The 22,998-nt window shown below is 43.0% G+C and overlaps 1 long non-coding RNA gene across 3 annotated transcripts in view; it reads right to left on the reverse strand.

The window, feature by feature from the left end:
• Window positions 1-6,476: 6,476 nt before the first annotated feature.
• The window catches only part of LOC117878573, a 35,504-nt gene continuing 18,982 nt past the window's right edge, over window positions 6,477-22,998 (reverse strand). For 2 of the 3 annotated variants that reach the window (XR_004646011.1, XR_004646009.1), the window contains 2 exons: window positions 10,518-10,586; window positions 8,989-9,684 (listed from right to left, as the gene is read on the reverse strand). This is a non-coding gene — a long non-coding RNA (uncharacterized LOC117878573). Of the gene's footprint in view, window positions 6,766-8,988; window positions 9,685-10,517; window positions 10,587-22,998 lie in introns of those variants that run through there. The other variant, XR_004646010.1, reaches the window with a different exon arrangement.

The following is a 22,998-nucleotide window of genomic DNA, read 5'->3' on the forward strand; positions in this document are numbered from 1 at the left end:
AGCCTGTCACAGCTAAATACTAGGTCAAACAGATACCATAAGTAATTGGAACATATTCTAAGGGACCATTCACAGTGAAGTGGCCTGTTACCACCCCATAGTCAGAAGACAAAAAGGGAGGTTAGTGGGTTACAGATTGTTGTAATAAGCCATAAATCTTTATTAGGAAAATGTTTTTTAATGTCTAGCAACGTAATGAATTTAAGCTCCCAGACTCAGATTTTGAAAGTGTTGTACAGGTTTCCTTTGAGGCTGAGGTCAGATATGGAGCGATCGCTTTCTGACACGTGTTCACCCACACGTGATGGGGGTGTTTTTGTCTTTTATCCTTTTCCCGTGCGAGTGCGTTTGAGAGCATAGTGATTATTCGGTTTCACCCACATACTTGTGGGCATTTAGTGCGCTGGATGAGGTACACCACATATTATGATAGGCATGTGTAGCACTCTTGGCTATTGAAAGGTGTGTTGTGTGTTTGTGTTGATCGTTGTAGCAGTGGAGACATGTGTGCGGGTTTTTGCAGTTGTTGTTCTGGCATCTCCGGTGCTGCTTTAAGTTGGTGCGTCCTGCTCTGTGGGTAGCTTGTCTCTGAATCATGGAACCATAGAGTTAGCAGGGACCGCAAGGGGGATCTAGTCTAACCCCTGCCAAGATGTAGGGCTTGAAGCATCATTGCAGAAAATGACAAGGCCTCACTGCCTCACATAGGTAGAGCAAAGGTAACAGGTTATAGATTAATAGATTCCAAGCCCAGGAGGGAGCACTGTGATCATCTAGTCCAGGGATCGGCAACCTTTGGCACGTGGCCCGTCAGGGAAATCCGCTGGTGGGCCGGGACGGTTTGTTTACCTGCAGCGTCCGCAGGTTCCGCCGATTGCAGCTCCCACTGGCCGCAGTTCACCGTTCCCGGCCAATGGCGGCTGCAGGAAGTGGCGTGGGCCAAGGAATGTGCTGGACGCCACTTCCCGCATTGGCTTGGAACGGCGAAGCGCGGCCAGTAGGAGCTGCAATTGGCTGAACCTGCAGATGCTGTAGGTAAACAAACCGTCCCGGCCCGCCAGCGGATTTCCCTGACCGGCCACATGCCAAAGGTTGCCGATCCCTGATCTAGTCTGACCTCCTGCATATAACACAGGCCAGAGAACTGTCCAACAATAATTTCTTTTCAACTAGAGTGCATCTTTCTAAGAAACATCTCATCTTGATTTTAAAATCGCTATTGATGGAGGATCTACCACGACGCTTAGGAAATTGTTCTGTGGTTAACTCTCCTCGCTGTTAACAATGTATACCCTATTTCCAGTCTCCAGTGGATGTAGCTTCAACTTCCAGCCTCTGGATTTTGTTTGCTAGACTGACTTTTTTTTCACCCATGTAAATACTTGCAGACTGTGATCAAGTCGTCCCTTAACCTTCTCTTTGTTAAGCTAAATAGATTGAGCTCCCTGAGTCCATCACTACAAGGCATGTTACACAGGGGATAATCTCTCCAGAGTTGGTGTGTTGTTTGGCCAAGTACACGTGGTTCCGTAAACAGCCGTTTGAGATGTTGTTAGTGCTGGAGATGGGGGAGAGAGCCTGGGGTGGAGAGAGAGACTTCGGTGGAGCCATCAAAAAAAATATCCAGGTTCCCAAGGAGATTGAGCTCCACCCAGAATGTCTCTATTTCCAGCGCCCCCGGAGGGCTGTTTAATTAATTAGTTAATGTTCATAAAGCACTTTGAAGATGGAAAGAGCTAAATAAATGCTGTACTTCATTGTTATGCTGCCTTGGGGGAGAACTCATTTATCCCAGTGACATTAGCATCCGCTCCTCCTCAGGCTGGTGGAAATCAGCTTAGGGTGGGTCGGGACTGTCTGGGAGTGAGGGAAGGGCATGCCTGTCAAGTTGAAGGGGAGCGACAGGCTGAGACACAGAACCATGCTCCCTAAACCCTAAGGGAAGAGGGAGACTTAAGCAGCCCAACAAAAAACCTAGGCAGCCTCTTAAGGTGCGTGATCTCCCTGGTGCCTCCGCCTCCTCCCCAACCCTGTGGAAGAGCCGTGGCAGCACTCCATCCCAGCATTGGGTCCTTGCACTGTCACATTGCAGTGTCATGGTATGAGTGGATGGTGCCTGTCCTGAGGCTACTTTGGCTACAGTCACATGTGGCTGCTGAGATGCTAGTGGGTGAAGCTAACATGTGGTGTGTGTCCCCTACTCAGTGCGGCAGACATAACAGGGCTGGAGGGGGAATTCGCTAACCTCAGTGCATAGGAAGGAGGCCACCCATCCCATTCTGGAGGCCACATCTCATACACCGAAATGAGATCTGTTCCAGATAAACAGCGTGGAAGTGTGTTGTGCAGAGAGGGCTGGCAGTTACAGGTGTGTCTGGGTCTGCCTGAGGATCGGCAAATCCATACTCTGTAGACACCTGGCAAGGACTTTAGTCAGAACCTCTCTCTTCTTCACTGGAGTGGCCCCTTGTGAGTCCACCTGAAGACAGGTTCATTCAAATGCCAGGATTTTCTGGCCCGGCAGCCACATGACTGAAGAAATACCTTTTAGGATCTGGGCCCTGTATTTAGGCTACTAACTTCCACTGAAATCAGTGAAATCAGTGGGAGAAAGGAATCTAAACACCTTTGAGGATCTAGATCAGGGTACATATGGCCGCAGCTTCCAAAGTATTAATAGTATCCCATGAGCAGTCTCTTTCCACCTTGTAACTTCAGTGCAGGAGGCTTCTCAGAAGACTACAGATGCATTGTTAATATGAATTGAGGTCAGTTTAGGGGAACAGAGCAAGTGCAGATACTCCCCTGAGATACTCCCCCACAGACCGCATTTCACCCACTCATGAAATGACATCTGCAGGAGATGGTGCAGTTCTTCAGCATAGGCCTGCCCATTCTGGCTCATAAGGTTGGGTCAGTGGCATATCTGTTAACAGTCAACACGCTGCAGAGTCAACACCCAGTTGAGAAGAATGGAGTAAGTGCACATTTTGTTCTGAGCTATCCTTCCCGGTGGCTTGCAGATGCAGACAGACATCACTGCCTTGTGAACATTTGCAAGGGTTTTCTGTCACAGTCATAATGGCTACAGGTGTAGGGCCAGATTCTCAGCGGGGCTGAGTTCACACATTGCCTGGCTGAGGAGAACGATGGAGAAAGGTGGGTCTAAACCAGCTTTGCACACCTCAAATCCTAAACTGGCTTGGAGAAAAAAAATCCCCTTTCGAGCAGTATACATCTGCTCCCACATACGGCAGCGGCAATTGATGCATCAGCTAAGGATCAGGCACCCAACACACCTCTTCATCTGTCAAGGGTGACTCGTTGGTTGGCCATTTAGAACAAGGCAGCGGGAGCTGGGGTGGAGGACCTGCCCTCTTTGAGTACAAAATGGCCACCGGCAGAGAAAAGTCCTGACACTTCCTGTCCCAATCCGGCCTCTGAATATAGAGATTATTGAACAGTCTTGTCAAATGTTTCATCACGTATGTAGCAGGTGATGGGAGGCGCAGCATTATTCAGCAAAGCCCAGTCACTAGCCAGCCGCAATCAGAATGCCCCCAGTTTCTAAACAGATTTGTTAATTTTTAGTCAAATACTTAAATGTAGAACGAAAGCCACGCTGTCTGTGCGGTGGCGCTCTCTTCCTTGTACCTGAATTCAAGCAGCCAGCAGGAAAGGCAGTGTCACCTTCCTTAGGGACTGACAAGAAATAAATCCAACAAAGGGATGCACCCCATGATTTCATCCCTGTGAACTGAGGCTGAACCTGCTTAGCCAGAATGACGGGAGGGTGTTGGATAGTTCCCCACTTTAATCTGCTGTCTGGGAAAGGAGCCAGGCTTTTTGCTTCCTGACATTTCCACACTGAAGCTCATTTATTTATTTTTTATTTAAATAAGTAAATAAAATCCCTGAATCCCTTGGAGAATGCTAGCTTTCTGATCAGCATGCACGCCCAGACGGTGTGGTTTTCCTGGGGAAGGCAGGTCATAGAGGAGCAGGGGAGAGGAGAGCTGTCAAAGCTCACAGGGTAAGAGCTACCGGGCTGTCCATTGGATCTCAACCGGGAAGAGAATGGAGGATGAAATTCACCCTTGTGCAGAAAGCTCACCCAAAGCCCAGTCAGTGAGAGTGAAGTGGTATGCACGGGGCATTACGCAGGCCCCTCTGCACAGGGGTCCATTCTAGCCCAGGCAGGGCAAGGTGATGGCTAATAGGATGGCCATGATGCGGGCATGCAGCAGTTCGATCTTGGACATAGTGTAATGAGCCTCCTGGCTTGTTCCTGGGTGCTGCAGCCAGTCACTTCAGCATCTAGCCAGTAGAGGGCTCCACAGAAGCCTGGCTGCTGGCTGTGAAGATCGGAGACCAGGCAGCTTGGGTGGTGGGGCTGGAAGGCCCAAGAGCTGGACAACGATGGTGGCAAGGGGCTAACAGTACATAAGAACAGCTGTACTGTGTCAGACCAAAGGTCCATCTAGCCCAGTATCCTGTCTACCGACAGTGGCCAATTCCAGGTGCCCCAGAGGGAGTGAATCTAACAGGTAATGATCAAGTGATCTCTCTCCTGCCATCCATCACCACACCCTCTGACAAACAGAGGCTAGGGACACCATTCCTTACCCATCGTGGCTAATAGCCATTAATGGACTTAACCTCCATGAATGTATCCAGTTCTCTTTTAAACGCTGTTATAGTCCTAGCCTTCACAACCTCCTCAGGCAAGGAGTTCCACAAGTGGACTGTGCACTGTGTGAAGAAGAACTTCCTTTTATTTGTTTTAAACCTGCTGCCTATTAATTTCATTTGGTGACCCCTAGTTTATGGGAACAAGTAAATAACTTTTCCTTATTCACTTTCTCCACATCACTCATGATTTTATATACCTCTATCATATCCCTGCTTAGTCTCCTCTTTTCCAAGCTGAAAAGTCCTAGCTTCATATGGGACCCTCTCCAAACCCCTAATCATTTTAGTTGCCCTTCTCTGAACCTTTTCTAGTGCCAATATATCTTTTTTGAGATGAGGAGACCTCATCTGTACGCAGTATTCAAGATGTGGGCATACCACTGATTTATATAAGGGCAATAATATATTCTCCATCTTATTCTCTATCCCCTTTTTAATTATTCCTAACATCCTGTTTGCTTTTTTGACCGCCTCTGCACACTGCGTGGACATCTGCGTGTAGCTGCAGCAGGAGGACACACTTGCCTCTGAGCTTGTGGTCCATTCAGTGCATTACCCGACAGTCCTCACAACATCTCCCTGCAGTGGGGTTGCTTACACCAGTCCGCCTTCTTCCCAAGTACTCAGCCCAGCGATGGCGATGGGTAACCTGCACACGGCAAGAGCGTAGAATGGGCAATCCCTAAAGAATTTGAACAATGCAACCTCTGCCTTGTAGTGACGCCGCAAGGGGAAAGTTAAAAATTGAATGTGATTGAACAATCAGCCTAATCTAATCTGAGTCTGCCAATACTCAAATTCCATAAGTCTAACCATGGGTTTTTTGTGTGACTTCTCTATAGGGCAGAAAGAAGGTTGTTTGAGTGCCCTAACTGTGCATTCCCATATCTTACTATGATTGGATTTCTTTGAGTTTAACCATAGCTCTGAATTTCTGGGCTGATAATGCTTCGTTTTGACGTAATTGCAATATCTCTATGATGCTTTTGCCCTAAAGTACTGAGATGTGCTCTCAATCTCAGCTCCGTCTTCACAGAGTTTTTGTCTAGGAGTATTAATCAGGGTAGTGTTGCCGGAGAGTGGCCTTTAGAGTTCTACAATGCAGCATATTTACCCTCCTCCTAGTATGGCGATGCAGCTCACAGAAACGACAGGTGCAATGCAGCCATCAGCTCCCATTGATGAGAGTTGGAGCCAAAAGGTGGCTTTAGAAGCCTACTTTTTAGGCTCATGGGTGTTTTGTTTTTTTCATTCTTGACCATCTAGTATGAATGAGTTATTTTTCAGCAATAAACAACCCGCGAGGGACTTGAGAAGAGATGAGAGAGCACTGAAAAGCCATTCTTTTTCTTCTGTAGCCCTTGGCTCACTGGCTAGTAGGATAATGTCAAACCTTCATGGAAGAGGACTCCACAAGTGAGTAAAATGGTAATTAGCTTCCTAACAGACTCCAGGGGCAATATTACAGTAGTTGGATCTATTAAAGATATTGCCTCACCCACCTTGTCTCGCTAACATCCTATTAAACAGTCGAAATGGAGTTGTAAATGACAAGTGGAAAGATGAAAGTCTTTTTCCCCCCCCCTGTGTGGGGACCAGTAGCACTCGATGAAGAGAATGTGTGACGGTGAGTGAATTTAATCTCTTGAGCTCTATCACTCTCTTTGGCTGTTAGTGATACTTGAACATTATCGGTAAATAAGGTGGTGATGAAGGTTGCAAATTAATAGGAATGGCGATAATCGCATACACTTTCCGCAAATATCTGTGCCGAGGCCCCTCAGTTCTGACCTGTGAGACCCCTTCTATTTTTATTTGGTTTAATAGTTAGGACCCAGAGTCTCCAGTCAGGATGTCCCCATGACCCACAGGAAGTCACGATCCCCAGTGAATTGCTTTCCATGGTCTTCCACAAGAAATGTTACTGAGTCTTAAAGACTGAAAGATTCAGGCTCCTACTAATTTCTGGAGGTAGTATGTTCCACAGCTGTGGGCCCTTTCATGGAGCAGGCTCTGTCTCCATCCCCCAAGCCTGGGGACTGTCAGCTTCACTAGCCATGTAGCGCACAGTGGCTGCAGTGAAGAACAAAGGGAGAGAGGGTGTCAGAACTCACAAGTCAGCCGGTGTATCAGTAACAAATGGAAAGGGACCAAATGATTTCTTGCAGGAGATCAACTAGATGATCACAACGGTCACAGGTGATGATTTTTATTTTTCCCCGTGGGTGCTGCACCCCTGCTCTGCCTTCAGGCCCTGCCCCCACTCTGCCCCTTCCCCCGAGGCCCCATCCCTCTCCGCCCCCTCCTCTGAGGCCCCACCCCCACCCTTCCCCCACCTCCGAGACCACCCGCCCACCCTCTGCTTGCTGCTCTCCGCCCTCTCCCAAGCGCCTCCTGCCAGCAGCCAAACAAATAGCTGATAGGCGGCCCCGCCGAACAGCTGTGGCTGGTGGGTGCTGACCACGCACTATTTTTTGGGTGGGTGCATTAGCCCCAGCACACCCATGGAGTCAGCGCCTATGACAGTGGTCCCTTCTGACAGTGACCCATCCTTGTTTAGTGCCGTGCAGCAAGAATACCCTTACCAGGAAGCGTCATCATTCAGCCGTTTTTTGGGTCATCTTACAAAATTTGTAGACTGAGAAAATGTGAAGGGCAGGAGCTGAAGTTCTTATAGAATGAGATTTTCAAAGGCACCTGAGGCCAAATATTTGGCAAGATTCAAAAAGGGATTGGACTTGTAGCTGGCTACCCAGGATTAGAACTAGACTTGAGATTGGTGTCGGTAAATGTCAGTACACGTTGATTTCACTGGCCACACACAAACTGACAAAAATAGATTTCCATTGATAATCATCAAAATGTACAGATAGGCAAAGTAAGAAAAATGCTGCTTGAGAACGCCAGTGATTTAGACTTTTGAATTAGCCTGGTTACAAATGGACAAGCCAATGAATAATAAAAAAAAAAGGTATGTGTGACTCTATATGATTTCATGAAAATATGCTAATGAGTTTAAATATAATGTAACTGGAATATGCTTCATGCCAAAGGCCTCTTGTAAGGTATCATTACAAAGCTTATAATCTACTGAGTGTGGTCATACTATTTGTATAAATGTACCACTCTTGTATCTGAAACTAGAAATATGAAATATAACTCTGAGGGCCTAATGTAATTATGCAAAGTCTGGGCCATTAATGGTAGTTTGGAATCTTGATGACTCCCATTAACTAGGACAATTGTCTGCAGATGGCTCTGTCTTACTTGTATGTTTTCCTGTATGCTGGCAAGTGGGTAATGAAGTCTTACAGTGACATGTGATCATGTCACCTGAACTGGAATCCATCTTTAACCTGGTGCTTTTCCATTGAGAGGGAGGGGGTGGGAACCCAGAGAGGGACAAAGGATTCCCGCCTTATACAAAAGATATATAAATGGGTGGAACAGAACAAAGGGGGCTGCCATCATGAGAACTCCCCTAGCTACCACCTGAGCTGGAACAAGGGCTGTACCAGGGGAAAGGATTGGGCCCAGACTAGGAAGGCGTCCAGTCTGTGATAGAAACTTATTGAAACGTCACTCAGGGTGAGATTTTATCTGTACTCAATTGTATTACTGTATTAGGCTTAGATTTGATTGTTTTGTTTTACTTTATTTCACTTGGCAATTCACTTTGTTCTGTCTGTTACTACTTGGAACCACTTAAATCCTACTTTCTGTATTTAATAAAATCACTTTTTACTTATTAATTATCTCAGAGTATGTATTAATACCTGGGGGCGGGAGGGCGGGGAGACAAACAGCTGTGCATATCTCTCTATCAGTGTTATAGAGGGCGGACAATGTATGAGTTTATACTGTATAAGCTTTATAGAGGGTAAAATGGATTTATTTGGGGTTTGGACCCCATTGGGAGTTGGACATCTGAGTGTTAAAGACAGGTACACTTCTGTAAGTTGTTTTCAGTTAACCCTTTTACAGCTATTAGGGGACGTGGTTCAAACCTGGGTCTGGGTCTGGGTTTGCAGCAGGCTAGCGGGTCTGGCTCAAACCAGGCAGGGCACTGAAGTCCTAAACTGCCAGGGTAGGAAAGCAGGAGCAGAAGTATTTTGGCACACCAGTTGGCAGCCCCTAGGGGGTTTCTGTGATCCAACCCGTCACAGTATGATTTGTTGATTTAAAGATATTTACTTTGGCTATTTTGACATGTGATGTTGACAATTGGTGTTTTAACAGTTTTAACTTCTGGATTCTCAATGTCTACGCCCAGTAAATACTTGTCTGAACCACTCCTATAATTTCCTGCAACAGTGAACATTGAAATCAAGAAAAATAACCAAAAATAATGGTAAAATCTCATCATTTTGTGCAACTGTAAACATTTAAATCAATGAAAATATTAAAATGGTTTAAAATAAACTGACAGCTGTCAAAATTATATATTAAAAAAAGATTTCGGACAAGCGTGACTATAACAGACAATGCTACTGTAAATTGCGGAGGAGATATTAGACCTCATGCTTCAGGGCTTAAACCGTCTCTACTGTTAGGGATTAGAAGGAGATCTCATGTAGATGGCAGATTATCATTTACCTACTCTGACAAATTGCAGCTTCCTCTCATTCACTCTCATTCTGGCTGTTGTTGGAAACAAGATATTGGACTAGAGAGACCAGGAGTTGGATCCAGTCTGGCCAGTCCTATGTTTCTGAAAGGGTTCAGTGCCTAATTCCTTTAACCACCTTCAAAAATGTCAACCTCAAATGTTTGGATACGCTCTTGCATCCAAATGTTGGAGTGGAGGGTGTATGTGTGTAATGTTGGGAATTTGTTTTGGCTCGGAAGAAGGTCCCAATATATTTCTGTCTCCAGCTTTACCTGCAGAATCACAGACATTCTAAATCAAAGATGAGAAGGAGTTGGAAGTTGTCCAGTGAACAGCTGTGGTTTATTACCAGGATAATTTTGGGTCTCACTCAGAAACCCACACTACAAAAACAAATAAGAAAATTTAGTTGTAGAAGGAAAACCGGCAAACTGGACCAAGCTCTAGAAGCCACTGCTAAATATGTATCACATATAGAACAGTCTTTTATAATTTAATAGAGAATAATATGGTTTTTGCCTAACCCTCCTATAGAATTCTATAGCAAGGGGATATAATTGTTCCATTCTACAGGATGGCTGAAATTTTTGTTTGAAAGCACATCTCTCTCTATTAAACTCCGTATGTATTTAGGGTCACTTCTACAAGACCCTATTGAATGTTGAATGACCCTTATCGGATTTCTCTCTCTTACATTTTACCGGATTTTTCTAATTGCTTATTGTCTCTGAAGAAATCCCTATTTCCTAGGGAAACTAAACACGGCACACCTATTGTTTCACCTGATCTGCTTAATTCAATCCAGGTATTTTGAGGCCTCTCGGAGGATTAACAATTTTTTGTAGAAGGTCTAAGGGACATTTGATGAGACACACAACTGCCAAAGCCATCTCTAATTTAAACTGCTGCCATAGCTGAAGGAGGGTGTGTCTTGCTTAGTTATAGTACAGCGGCACTCATTTTCTTTTTGCAGTATTAATGGGGTAATATAAAATTTTCCTGGTGCCACAGGTCTGTTAAAAGGCACAAAGCTATTTTGTGCAGTAGTGACATAGTGCTCCTTGGTATGTCTGGACAGTTAGTTAGCATGCAAACTATGCAGTCATATGAGATTTATAGAGAGACAGATTGCTTCGTCTCACCTGCTGATCTGAAATACAATGGGAAAATTAAACATTGACAGTCATAAAACAGTCCAACAGCAACAGGTAACTACCTGGAAAGTGCAACAGATTCCAGAAGAACTACCAATGGTGCTTCAAGCAAAGAGGAATCGCAGGAAACACTGTGGAGGATAATAGCATAAATAAAGGAATTATATGCAAGAAAATGTCACTCATGTGCCTTATTCTGCAAGCAGCATATGAAACCACATCATCATGGGCAAATCAACCAGCCACCAGGAAAAAATCAAAACCCTCCTTGGGGAGTAGGAAATAGATAACAGGAATCCCATCTGCATGTCGCCAAGGAGCTGCAGCTGAGAGAGCCCTCAGTTTGCAAACATTAGATCGTACCTAGAATGCCGGCAAGATCCCAGAGCTGGCTGCTTTAGTCAGTTAGTTGGGTGAGATGGGCACATGCATGTCTAAATGCTGGTTTGGGCTCCTGGGATGTAGTTATTCTAGTTCCACTCTGAAAAACTGTTTCCACTGACACCTTTTCAAAGCCCCTGTCTTCAGATTCTGCTCTGAGTCACTATGTTCCCATGGTAGTGGGTTTAAAAAAAATATTAGGGGGGAACTTTGCAAATAAAAAAAAAATCTCCTTTTTTAAAAATGTAGAATTTGACAAAATTAATTAAAAAAAAAGTCAACCCTGTCTAACGCCCACTGTCTTCAAGTAACACCCTTAACTTTATTTCCCATAGTCTTTACTGAAGCTAGCAAAAAAAAGGGAGGAGGGGGGGAAATTTCATGGGAATTTCCCTAGTTTTAAAAATCTGAAATTGCAATATTTTGAGCTGCTTTGTAGGTGAGTAAAACATTTCATTGAAATTTTGCCTGTTTTTTTTTTTCAGTTTTGAATTTTTTTTTTTGAAAAATGCACAACATTTCAGCCATCTCAAGTCATTGGTAGTCTGTATAGGTGTAACTAAGAACAAAATTTGGCCCTGCATTTGATACTGAGTTAACAAGTCCGTTGATGATGCATAAGCTACAACAGAATCCAGATTCAGAGCTGTATTGGTTCTACAGGGCTAGTAGCACTAAATGAGTTGTAAAAAATCGTGTCAGTAAAGAACGTAGCACTGAAGCTGAGTACACAGAAGTCTTATCTGGCCTAGTGCAGTGTGTCTCAACCATTTCAGGTTGGCAACCCCTTCTTCGGTGTCAACATTTTTTGCAACCCCTTGCATTCACTATAAGAGTTAAAAGAGTATCAATGATCACTATGAGACGCCCCTATCGTTTCATTTTGTGTGTGTTTCAAGAGATTTTCAGAAATACTTGACCTTGAAGGGGAAGAAGTTTTTCTTTGTTTTTGATTGTAGTAAAATCTGACAACTCATAGACTCATAGACTTAAAGGTCAGAAGGGACCATTATGATCATCTGGTCTGACCTCCCGCATGATGCAGGCCACAAAGCCGTCCCTACCCTTTCCCTTGACTCTGCTGTTGAAGTCCCCAAATCCTGTGGCTTAGAGACTTCAATTAGCAGAGAATCCTCCTGTCATCGATCCCTGCCCCATACTGCGGAGGAAGGCGAAAAACCTCCAGGGCTTCTGCCAATCTACCCTGGAGGAAAATTCCTTCCCGACCCCAAATATGGCGATCAGTAAAACCCCGAGCATGTAGGCAAGATTCTCCGGCCTCACCCTCATTTGCCATTATACTAATTACCTGCCATGGCACAACCTCCCAATGGTCTTTCATGACCCCCTGGGCATCACAACCCACCAGTTCAGAAACAGTGCACTAGAGAATTGAGCAGCTGTTTCTTGAGCCAGTGGGCTAGCCACACCAGTGGGCGTAAAAACAAAGTCGTTCTGACGAGTAAGAAGTTGCTGTTTTCATGACATCGCTTTTCCAAGTGGAGCTGCCGTTTAAGGCTCATAAATACACATATAGGCCTGATCTTCAGAGGTGGTAAGGCCTAACACTCACATTGATTTTAATCGGATTTTTTGGAGGCTGGACATATCTGAAAATCGGGCCAAATTGAATTAAGTGCCTAAATATGGATTGTAGGAGCCTGATGTAAGCACCCAAGGTTGCACATTTTGGCCTCCATAGATAAACATTGCAATTCAGACACCTAGGCCCTGATCCAGCAAATCACTTCAGGTCTGTTCCAGAGCCTGCTGAAATCCATGGAAGGACTCCCATTGACTTCATTGGTCTTCAGCTCAGGCCCATAAAAACACGGGCTTAACTTTAACCACAGGAGCAGTTACGCATGTGCTTCCAGTGCTTTGCTGGAACAGGGTTTTAATGCACCAGAGCCTTGATCCTTAGAGGTATTTAGCATCTAAATACCTTTGAGAATATGGACCCAGGTGATCCGACAATGGATTTAACACAAACGGAGTCATTTTTTTAAAATGAAGGACCTAGTTCCTCACTATTACTTTGGCTTTAGCCACTTTAACAACGTCACTTTCAACAGAGTTCTCCTGGGGTAAAGTGAAGTGACGTATAGCTGAAGGATACCCAATAAAATATAACAATTCTATAATATTAAAACTCTTTAACCAGGTGATAAGCATTAGTGCACCTGATTAGAAAGCTCATGTATACACTTCTACATGTCTTTAGAGGATGACTCCTTGAACAGGTAAAAGAGGGTGGGTGAGATCTTGGCCCCACTGAGGTCCAGTGCAATCATCCCATTGGCTTCAGTGCGGCCAAGATTCCACCCAGTGTTTTTTGAGGAGACTCATGTCTGAGTTTGGGTTCCTCTACTCAGCCCATGTGAATTCCCAGGAGCCTTAGCTGCCTTCTAGCTCTAGAGATGACAACTTTACGAAAACCAAATGGCAAGAACTTCCAGTGATGACCCTGTTTTGTGATGAGATTCTAATCCCATGACACACTTATATAGCCAGCTAATGATGGCAATTAGCAAGGGAGGCGAGAAGGAGGATCTAGGAGTTTTATGGCATGAGTAAGAGGGATGTTTTATGGCAGTAATGTTAGGAGGAGAACAGCAATAGGGGAATGTGTGACAAGGGGGATTCTGACCAGGACAGAGCTGAAGAACTGACTCTGAGACAGGATTCCATGATATACCCCCTGCGCCAGGAACAGTGAGGTGCTGAAGTGAAGGTTCATCTTTAAAAGGACTGTCTTGGACGCTGCAGTCACACAGTAATGGAGGTGGATGTCACCTTTTTCCAGTTTGCCTGAGTTTGGGGTAGGAAGGAGGGACGAGCAATAAAGAAGTGACTGCCTTTTTTTTCATATATACAACCCAAGTTGACACTGGACAAACATGTAAATACAATCCAGAGGCTACAGACAGTTTCTCAGTAATAGCCGCATCGTGTGTATATACTAAACGACACTATCTGATCAATTGCAAATTATTTCCCAGGCGACCCAATAGATCTCTGTAGGCATGCTTTCCTAAAGCTGTGTTAGCACTATTCTAGCTTGCCAGAGCATTCCCATGTCCCGTCAAATATTTGTAAAAGACTTATACACTGGGCAAATGAAAATCCACAGGCATGAAAAAATAGCAGCTAATTAGAGGGAGCTGGTTCCTCTCCACAAGTATTGCTATTGTCTCTAGAGCGTAAACTTGAATGAAGTTTGTAGCATGTCGGGTTGTGCAGCTAGCCTGAGACAACAACACTGAAAGGAGGGTGAGATTCCCACTTTCATCGGAAATGATGTTATGTTATGTTAACATTGAAGCCTAATGAAGCCACTTAAATGCCAATTTTATTAACCATTTGACTGCTGATCAGTGCACCATCGAAGGGCAGTGAATTTCTCTATCTTCTGTTGCTGGTCATGGCTGTCGTGTAGCGAAGCTGTTTTCCACTGGAATGACAAAAGGTGGCAAATTCTGAATGGGTGCAAAGCGTTGGGTGCAGTGTGTGGCTTTCCAGCCTGGGGCAGTAGCAGGAGAGAGATTTGCCATGTGATAACTGCATCAGAATGACCCTCTTTTGCCAGACACTGATATCTGACATTTCATGCAGGAGTACTGTAGGCCAAGTAAAACAAATAATAACAGCCCTCTGCCTTCCCCACAGAACCTCTACAGATCTAGGGGTGGAGGATAGTCCCCCTGTCCCCCCATGGGCCAATATGCCCTGCGGTTTCCTCTGGTCCCTCCTTATAAATGAATATGGTAGATGAGTCTCACAGTGTCCTTTAAACATGGGGCACGCGTATAAAGAAAAAGTTGTATGCATATTGGTCACATAAACCAGATTCCCAGGGGTGAGTGAACAAACCGCAATCTAACCGCATGAAGCTAGGCAGATTCACATGTGCTGAAGATCTGGCACTGTTTCTCGGGTTCTCATGCAGTTAGCTATACTTTGAGGTGAGGCAGCAGTGGTTATAAGAACACTGGCCAGCTGGCGAAACGCCTCATTGTGGTGGCAGCCTATTTAAACATGTTCAGCGCTCTTTTCCTTTTCAGACATCCTGCGAAGGCAGAAATCCTTCATTTTCAGACCAATTTCTTCCCCATTTTGGAACATGAAACCTGGAGTTAAATGGCTGAGGGTTTCGAAGAATTGCTTAGTGGTTTGGGACTATAAATGTTAGTCTACTTTAATTTGCACTTTCCCTTTTCTTTTAAATAAAACGTGTGAAAAATAAACCACAAATATATACATTGGATAATTGGTCCTGAGCATCTGGCTTTAACAAGATACTGTCAAATAACTGAGTCCGCCACAAATTGCCCTGTTTACAAACCGATATGATCTAGTCAGAAAAGTTTGCAAGATGTTTAAGATCATTTTGGTTTTTTTAACTCCACCACTCAAATCTCATGTTTGGGAAACCCACAGCAAAAGTTTTCTGCTCCATCTGTAGTCATAGTAAACTGCTAATAATGGGTTGAGATTTTTTCTAACACATTTTTTTAAATGAAAAAAATGGCTTTTTTCAAACATTTTTTGTGACACTGTGTTTTCAAAATTTTTCATAAAATGTTTCAACATTTTGTCAACTATTTTTCATCTCTCACCCCATCTCCTTCACCCCAACCCCCGGCCCTTTTCAAAAATTAACATTTTTCATTAGGTTGGGAGCGGAGGAGTTAAAAAAATCCTTAAAAATTTTGTAGATATGAAAAATGGGTCCATTTCAAATCCTGCAGAATGAAAACAACTTCAGAATATTTTTGTGAAATTGTTTTCTCGTGATTTTTTTTAATGGATCTTTTAACAAACACACTGGACCTCAGTCCTGCCTACTCTTAAAAATGTTCCCAATATAACTATTTTGGTTATAAATAGGGAAAACTTTGAATTACTAATAACAGGGCATAAAGTTGCATATGTGCATGTCTTTGTAGGATCAGGGCTTTCTGCTGTAGTAGTAGTGAGGCTCAACATAAAAAATTCCACATTGAATCACCTCAAACAAAGCAGTTGCCCAAAATGGGATGTTTTTAAAAAAACTGATATTTCTCAAATACTTGCTATGATTTTAAACATATTGGTATACATTTTAAATGAATGGGCAAGATACAGACTATCAGAGAAAGAGGCATCAGCAATGGAAAGATCTCATAGGTTATTGTTATTGGGATGTTCAAATCTTCAAGGGGAAAAAGCGTGTTTCTTCAGGATTTATCTTCATCTGCTTTTAGGTGATTATTTTTGACACTTGCGTAAAGCAGGGTTAGCCAGTGGAATGCAGAGAGATTATGGATGGCTTGTGAGGCCTGAAAATTGGGGTCCTGCTGCTTAGTCTGAGATGTTAACACACTTTGTGGATTGAGGTGAGAACGTGATACTCAACGTTAAACATTCCTTAAACTCTTTTGAAGGTTTTCAGAATCCTGATGAATAGAGTTCTCCATAGAGCTTGTCTTTATTATTCTAGATGGGCCCGATTCTGACACCCTTACTCCTGGTCAAGAATCCCTTACTCCAAAAATAGCACCATTGACTTAAACAATATGGAGTCCTTGTGGCACCTTAGAGACTAACAAATTTATTTGGGCATAAGCTTTCGTGGGCTAGAACCCACTTCATTGGATGTATGAAGTGAAAAATACAGGGGCAGTTATAAATACATGAAAGGATGGGGGTTGCTCTAACAAGTGTGAGGTCAGGGTAGATTGGCAGAGGCCCTGGAGGTTTTTCGCCTTCCTCCGCAGCATGGGGCAGGGGTCGCTTGCTGGAGGATTCTCAGAGACTTGAAGTCTTTAAATAATGATTTGGGGAGTTCAACAGCTAAGTCAAGGGAGAGAATTCTTCCAGGAGTGGGTGGGTCAGGTTTTGTGGCCTGCATCATGCAGGAGGTCAAACTAGATGATCATAATGGTCCCTTCTCATCTTAGAGTCTATGAGATAAATCAATTAATAGCAGGATACCAAGGGAGGAAAAATAACTTTTGAAGTGGTAAGAGAGTGGCCCATTACAGACAGTTGACAAGAAGGTGTGAGTAACAGTAGGGAGAAATTCATATTGGGGAAATTAAGTTTAAGTTTTGTAATGACCCAACCACTCCCAGTCTTTATTCAGGCCTAATCTGATGGTATCTAGTTTGCAAATTAATTCCAGTTTTGCAGCTTCACATTGGAGTCTGGTTTTGAAGTTTTTTTGTTGAAGAATTGCTACTTTTAGGTCTGTTACTGAGTGACCAGAGAGACTGAAGTGTTCTCCTACTGGTTTTTGAATGTTATGATTCCTGATGTCAGATTTGTGTCCATTTATTCTTTTGCATAGAGATTGTCTGGTTTGGCCAATAAAGACTCAGAGCTTAAGTGCTTTGAAGAATAAGTATGGGCTGAGAGGCTGGACAGCCATCTGTTTTGGATGGTTTAGACACAACAAATCCTACATCTTGGCAGGGGGTTAGACTAGATGATGCTTGCGTGTGATTCTATGTGCTTAATGTTAATTGCTTTTAAATGATTGATTATTAATAGCAACCTCGACTCCACCTCTTCTGCCAACGCTAAGAAAAAGTGTTTACAAGTTCTTTGTAGAGGGGACGTATACTAGCTGTCTTTTGTTGTGGAGAGAGGCCATCTGTGAATTAAGGTTCTACTGTTTCTCTCAGTTGTGGGTGCTGAATCCCGTTAGAAAATCTGGCTGGAATGTTCTACACAGTAAGTTTATACTTTTTCCTTAATCAGCCAGGCCTCCGGTTAACTACAATGGGCAGGTGGCTGATTTTGACCCATTTTTATTTGTTTCACACACACAAAACTTCTGAATTGAACGGTGCAGGAACCATTATTTCTGTTTTGGAGGAAATTCTACAATTTTGAAATTTCTTCTTTTGGGTCCAAATCAAGACAAATTTCAAAACTTTCCACCACATGACATTTTGGGGGGAAAATACTTTGGATGAATTGAAACATTTTGTTCTGACTTTGACTTCTTTTTTTTTTTTAAGTATAGTTTATAATATAAAATAAAGACATTTTTAAACAAAAAACCATTTTGAAATGAAAAATCAAAGTGTTCTGCTCTGATCCGGTTGAAATGGAACTGTTTTGATTTTTGATTTTGCAACAAAATTGGGTCAAAATTGACATGTTCCCGTGGAAAATTTCAGTCTTGATTAAACGGCATTAAAAGTTCCATCAGAAAATTTTCATCCAGCGCTACCTGTGAAATAAATCAACAAATAAACACAAAAGGGATAGTAAAAAATAACCCAGATAGCTGATTCAGTTCAAATTTCAGCTTCCAACCAGCCCGATGATTATCATCGCTAAGAGCAAATAGCAACAAAATATAAACAGACGATAAAATTCATTTGTAGTCAGATTTTATGTTAGCATTCCATACGCAACCACCATTTACATTGCTGAGGGTTTAATAATTCCATGGCTAATTTAAACAGCTTTTCTTACTGATAAGTCTCTATCAATCCTTACATTGTCACAGATGACTGAAAGACCAATAAGAAGCAAGTGGCATAATTTTCAAAATTAGACACCTTTATGCATGCCTTAAAAGAATACTTCTTGCCACATGCTCAGACTGGGAATTTCCCTTTCCCCAATAATCAGGCCCAACATGGTCACTAAAATAATCGCATTTTGAATATGTTTGAATGCCTGCTAATGACTCAGGGAAAACATTCTCTTAAGAGATCATTCTGTGCAGGGTCCTATTTTTCTGTTTCCTTGATTTTTTCTCCATGCTATTTGTTATTAAGAGTTCACATGTTCATGTGACTTATTCTTAACTTGAAGCCATAAATCTCTGTTTAGAAGTCACAACCTGTTGCTATGGAGATGATTATTATGTCACAAACAGAAAACTATGACTTCATGAAGGGAACAAGTGATAGAAACAGATAAACTCATACGACCCAATGCTGGAAGCAAATCTTTCATTGAGAAGTCTGTTGCCACAATTTGAGAGTTTTGGCTTAAGTTGCTAGCCCTCGTGATTGCAAATATATAACGTGATGAGAGGCATTTAATGATGATACTGACCTCCTTTGTAAAGTGCTGTGAGATCTATGGATAAAAAAGTGCCATATGGGAGCTAGGTATTAGTAATTATTATTATTATGTTGTTGTTGTTGTTGTGTTATTTAGAAACTTAACTAGCCATTTGCACATGAAGTTGTGATAACTGTACACTCCTCTCCACGTGTTTTACATATGGAAGTTGGGCCCCATTGTTGTTTTTTACAAACATGGCCCTAACTTTCCAGGCTGCTAACCCTTTCACAGCTGTTCCCGTGAGCAGAAACATCTGCCTACGTGTGTTATGGGCAATCTCAGCATTGTTTCTGGTCCTCTCTAACCCCTGCCATGAACTCTAAGCAAGCGTTAATCCACGGATCTAATCCAAAGCCTATTGGTCACAATGGGAGTCGTCCCAGTGACTGGTATGGGCTTTGGGTCAGGTTTGGCATGTTCTTTGCACACTGAATATAATGGAAATGAAAGTTGATTCTGAATACCTAATAATAATGGCTAAAAATAAACTTGGCTGTGTTTTTTCAGAATTAATAGAAGTTGGGTATTTGTCCTTTTAAAATAAGCCTTTGTTAGTTTAAGTACCGTATTTGACATTTACAAACATAACATTTTGACAATCCATTTTTGGGGTTGTTTAATGAAGGAATGTGAGAACAAAGGGACTATTTACAAGAACAGCCTGTTCACAATGCTCCGGTGAAAAGGGTTCCTAACATTTTCCAGAATGAAGAGAAAGAAAGGTTAAGATTTAGCAAAAGAAAGGACGCAAATAAACTGTGAATGAAGCTGAAGAATGCGTGTGACCCTGGCACATAGTAGCATGGACTAATGTACATTTAAGGAGGAAAACCACATTAGTACAGTTGAAGAACAAAAACAGGTGGATCTGAGATCAAATTAGAGCAAGGATTAAAAAAAGAAATCAAAGTGTAGAATTGTGTGTAAGCTGTTCCAATGCTCATTACCTTTGATCTTCAGTGGAGAAGTAAATCAAAGACAAAAAATACAACTCATTGAGTTACCTTCTCTCCTTGCTGGGTGCACTTAGATCTAAGGTTGTCATGAATAGCAGTTTTGAATGTTCTTTGGAATACCAAAGACCATTGTTTGTTATTTGTACTAAAGAAGTGCTGGAGGCCTGATTGTTTTGAGTGCCGTGAATACACATAATGAGACCCAGTCCCTGCCCCAAAGAATTTACAGTCTAAATAGGCAACACATCAAAGTTTTCTTCTTCTCATTTTGTAGCTGGGGAACTGAGGCACAAGAGAGATTAAGTGACTTACCCAAGGTCACACAGATCAGGGAACTGAAATGAAACCCTGATCTCCTTAATCACAAGCCAGGGCCTTAACCACACTGCCATCTTTCCCCCCCCCCCCGCCCCCGGCTGTTGGGGGGAAGGAAGACTTTTCCAGCTATTAAACAGTAGACAATTTCCATGATGAGGTGCTTCATTAAGCTATACCTATCACAAATCACAAAACATTACGGATTTGTCCTCTCTTGTTTCTCACCGTAATTACGGAGGCAACTCAGGACAAAAACAACCCTTAAAAGGCAATTAAAATGTGAGTGGCAGGGGGGCATTCAGGATAATATTTGACACTGCCTTTCAGTTCAAATCCATGGCATTGGCTGTCAAATGGGATGGTAAATGTATTCTCATCCTCCTTGTATTAGAAGGTGTTGTGTTTTCAGGACAGCGATCCTCCTTACGCGGGATCAGTGCTGTTAGACCGACAGGTGTGCAGATTGTTTCCCTAGCAGCTTTACAGACAGTTTATTTCAGAGCCTGCCAATATTGAACCGGGATCGGGAACAATCCTTGGGAGACCAGTGAGATGTACTTCTGCCAAGGTGGCGCTGGAGCACAGAGTAGATGATTACAAAGATCCTAAGAAAGCTGCTACTTTTTTTAAGAGAAGATCTGCTACAGTTAATGAACCAAAAAACCCCAAACCAAAACAAAAAAACCAACCCTGGGATTCTGATATGATTTTGCCCCAGCCACGCTGCATACCTGTAGTACAAATATGTAATTTCTATACACCTGCTGCTCTCTACTGTTTTAATTCCCCAGAAGGCGAACACACACTTTCCGTCCAGTAGAGGGCAGTGGTATATACACAGTACACAAGGTGGGATGACAGACACACAAATAACCGAGAGCCTATTCATTTTCAAAAAAGAAGAGCAAGGTCAGGAGACATTTGGAATCTGTGCACAGAACGGGATAATACAGAGCACTTTACGTGTGCAATGCATTAAGTAGGTAAATGCTATTATCTCTGTTTTACAGATGGGGATAACTGAGGCAGAGAGGTGGTGGGCCTTGCAGAAAGCCACACAATGAGTTGGTGACAGAGCTGGGATTAGAACTCAGGACTTCCTGAGGCCCAACTTTGTGCTCATTTCTCCAATAATCAAACTGATACTCTCCGCTGCTGCTGGTTAGATCACATCAGCAGTATTGCCAACCCCAACATCTCATAAACCAGGAGCTTGGCTTTAAAATGTAGTACCTTTTGAATTCTTTTAGTTTGCCTTCTGGGCTTTTAGGGTGCACAGGAGACATGTTTTCACACTGTTTTTTTTGCAATTCTGAGGGCTAAAAACACACTTGTTTTTCAAATGAAAGCTGTGATTCTCACTTGACTCCAGGAGCTGGGACTTTCAGACTACGCTCCCCCCCCCCCCAATATCACAAGAATCATGGTAAAAATCATAAGAGCTGGCAACACTGCAGCAAATTAGAACTGGGACATACCTTGCCCCCCCCCATGAAACTTTTAAACCATGAATGTAATCAATCATTTGAGCAGATTACTGAAGGAAGTGGTAGATTCATTATCACTTGGAGTCTTTAAATGAAGATTGGATGTCTTTCTATTTCACCCACTGATTATTGCACTCAATAGTATTCAGGTCAGCAAAGCATTTGAGCACATGCTTAACTTTAAGCACCTGCTTACGTGCTTTGATGAATACATATGGCCTCCTACATCGGGCCTTACCTAGCAAGGAAGAATAATTCCCTTCATTGTTGGCTTTCTCTGGCCCATATTATGCAGACTAGATGATCGTGATGGCTTTAAAATCAAAGAATCTATTAATAAAACAGATCTTGTGATATGTTCAAAACATGTGGATTTACAGGAATTGGGACTTGCAAAGTTAAAATAAAAACCAACTCAAATACCAAAGTGATCCCAAACCTAGGAGCTCTGGATAACAGTGGTGCTGACTCTGTGCATGATCTGGGGCTGGAGCACACATAGAAAAAAAAAGTGAGAGCAGCAAGTGGCTGGTGGGCGGGGGCCTCATGGAGGCAGAGCAGGGGCAGGAAGAGGCGGAGCAAGGGCAGAGCCTTGGAGGAAGGGGCAGAATGGTGCGGGGTCTTGGGGGGAGCACCCCCAGGGAAAACTAGAAGTCAGCACCTGTGCTGGATAATTATACTTTTCCTCATTCCCTTTTACAGACATCTCACTACGCTTGCAGAGATTCGTAGAGTGCATCACATGAGAAAGTCACATGGCTTCTATAAGCCAAATGATCATTCTTTATCAATAACAACACGTAACACTTCAATAGCACTTTAGAGCACTTCATAAACATTATCTAAATAACTTTCACAGTGCCCTTTTGAGGTAGCTTAATCTGCTTTATCACCCCCATTGTGGAGATGGCAATCCTGTGACAGAGAGGAAGTGACTTGCTCAAGGCTATGGAGCAAATCGGTGTCAGAACAAAGATTACTACTCAGGGCTTTGTGCCTTCCAATCCTGTGTTCATTTCTCCTTATCAAGATGTCTCCCTACTAGGTCCTTCTGTGCTGTTACAGGCAGCAACGCAACATACATTAGAATCTTTACCATGAGTGTTTGCAAGTAATTAACATAACCACAGCATTCCTTGTGCGTGAAATGCATCCTCGTGGAGAGGGCCAGCCAAAAGGCCTGGGCACCATTTAAGTCTAACGAAAGCCCTCAAAATAGGGCATAAGTAATACACAGGTCACTCCATGCATCTGAAGAAGTGAGTTTTTTTACCCACAAAAGCTTATGCCCAAATAAATCTGTTAAGGTGCCACCGGACTCCTTGTTT

This window comes from Trachemys scripta, chromosome 5 (assembly GCF_013100865.1).
Source record: "Trachemys scripta elegans isolate TJP31775 chromosome 5, CAS_Tse_1.0, whole genome shotgun sequence".
Taxonomy (NCBI): Eukaryota; Metazoa; Chordata; order Testudines; family Emydidae; genus Trachemys; species Trachemys scripta.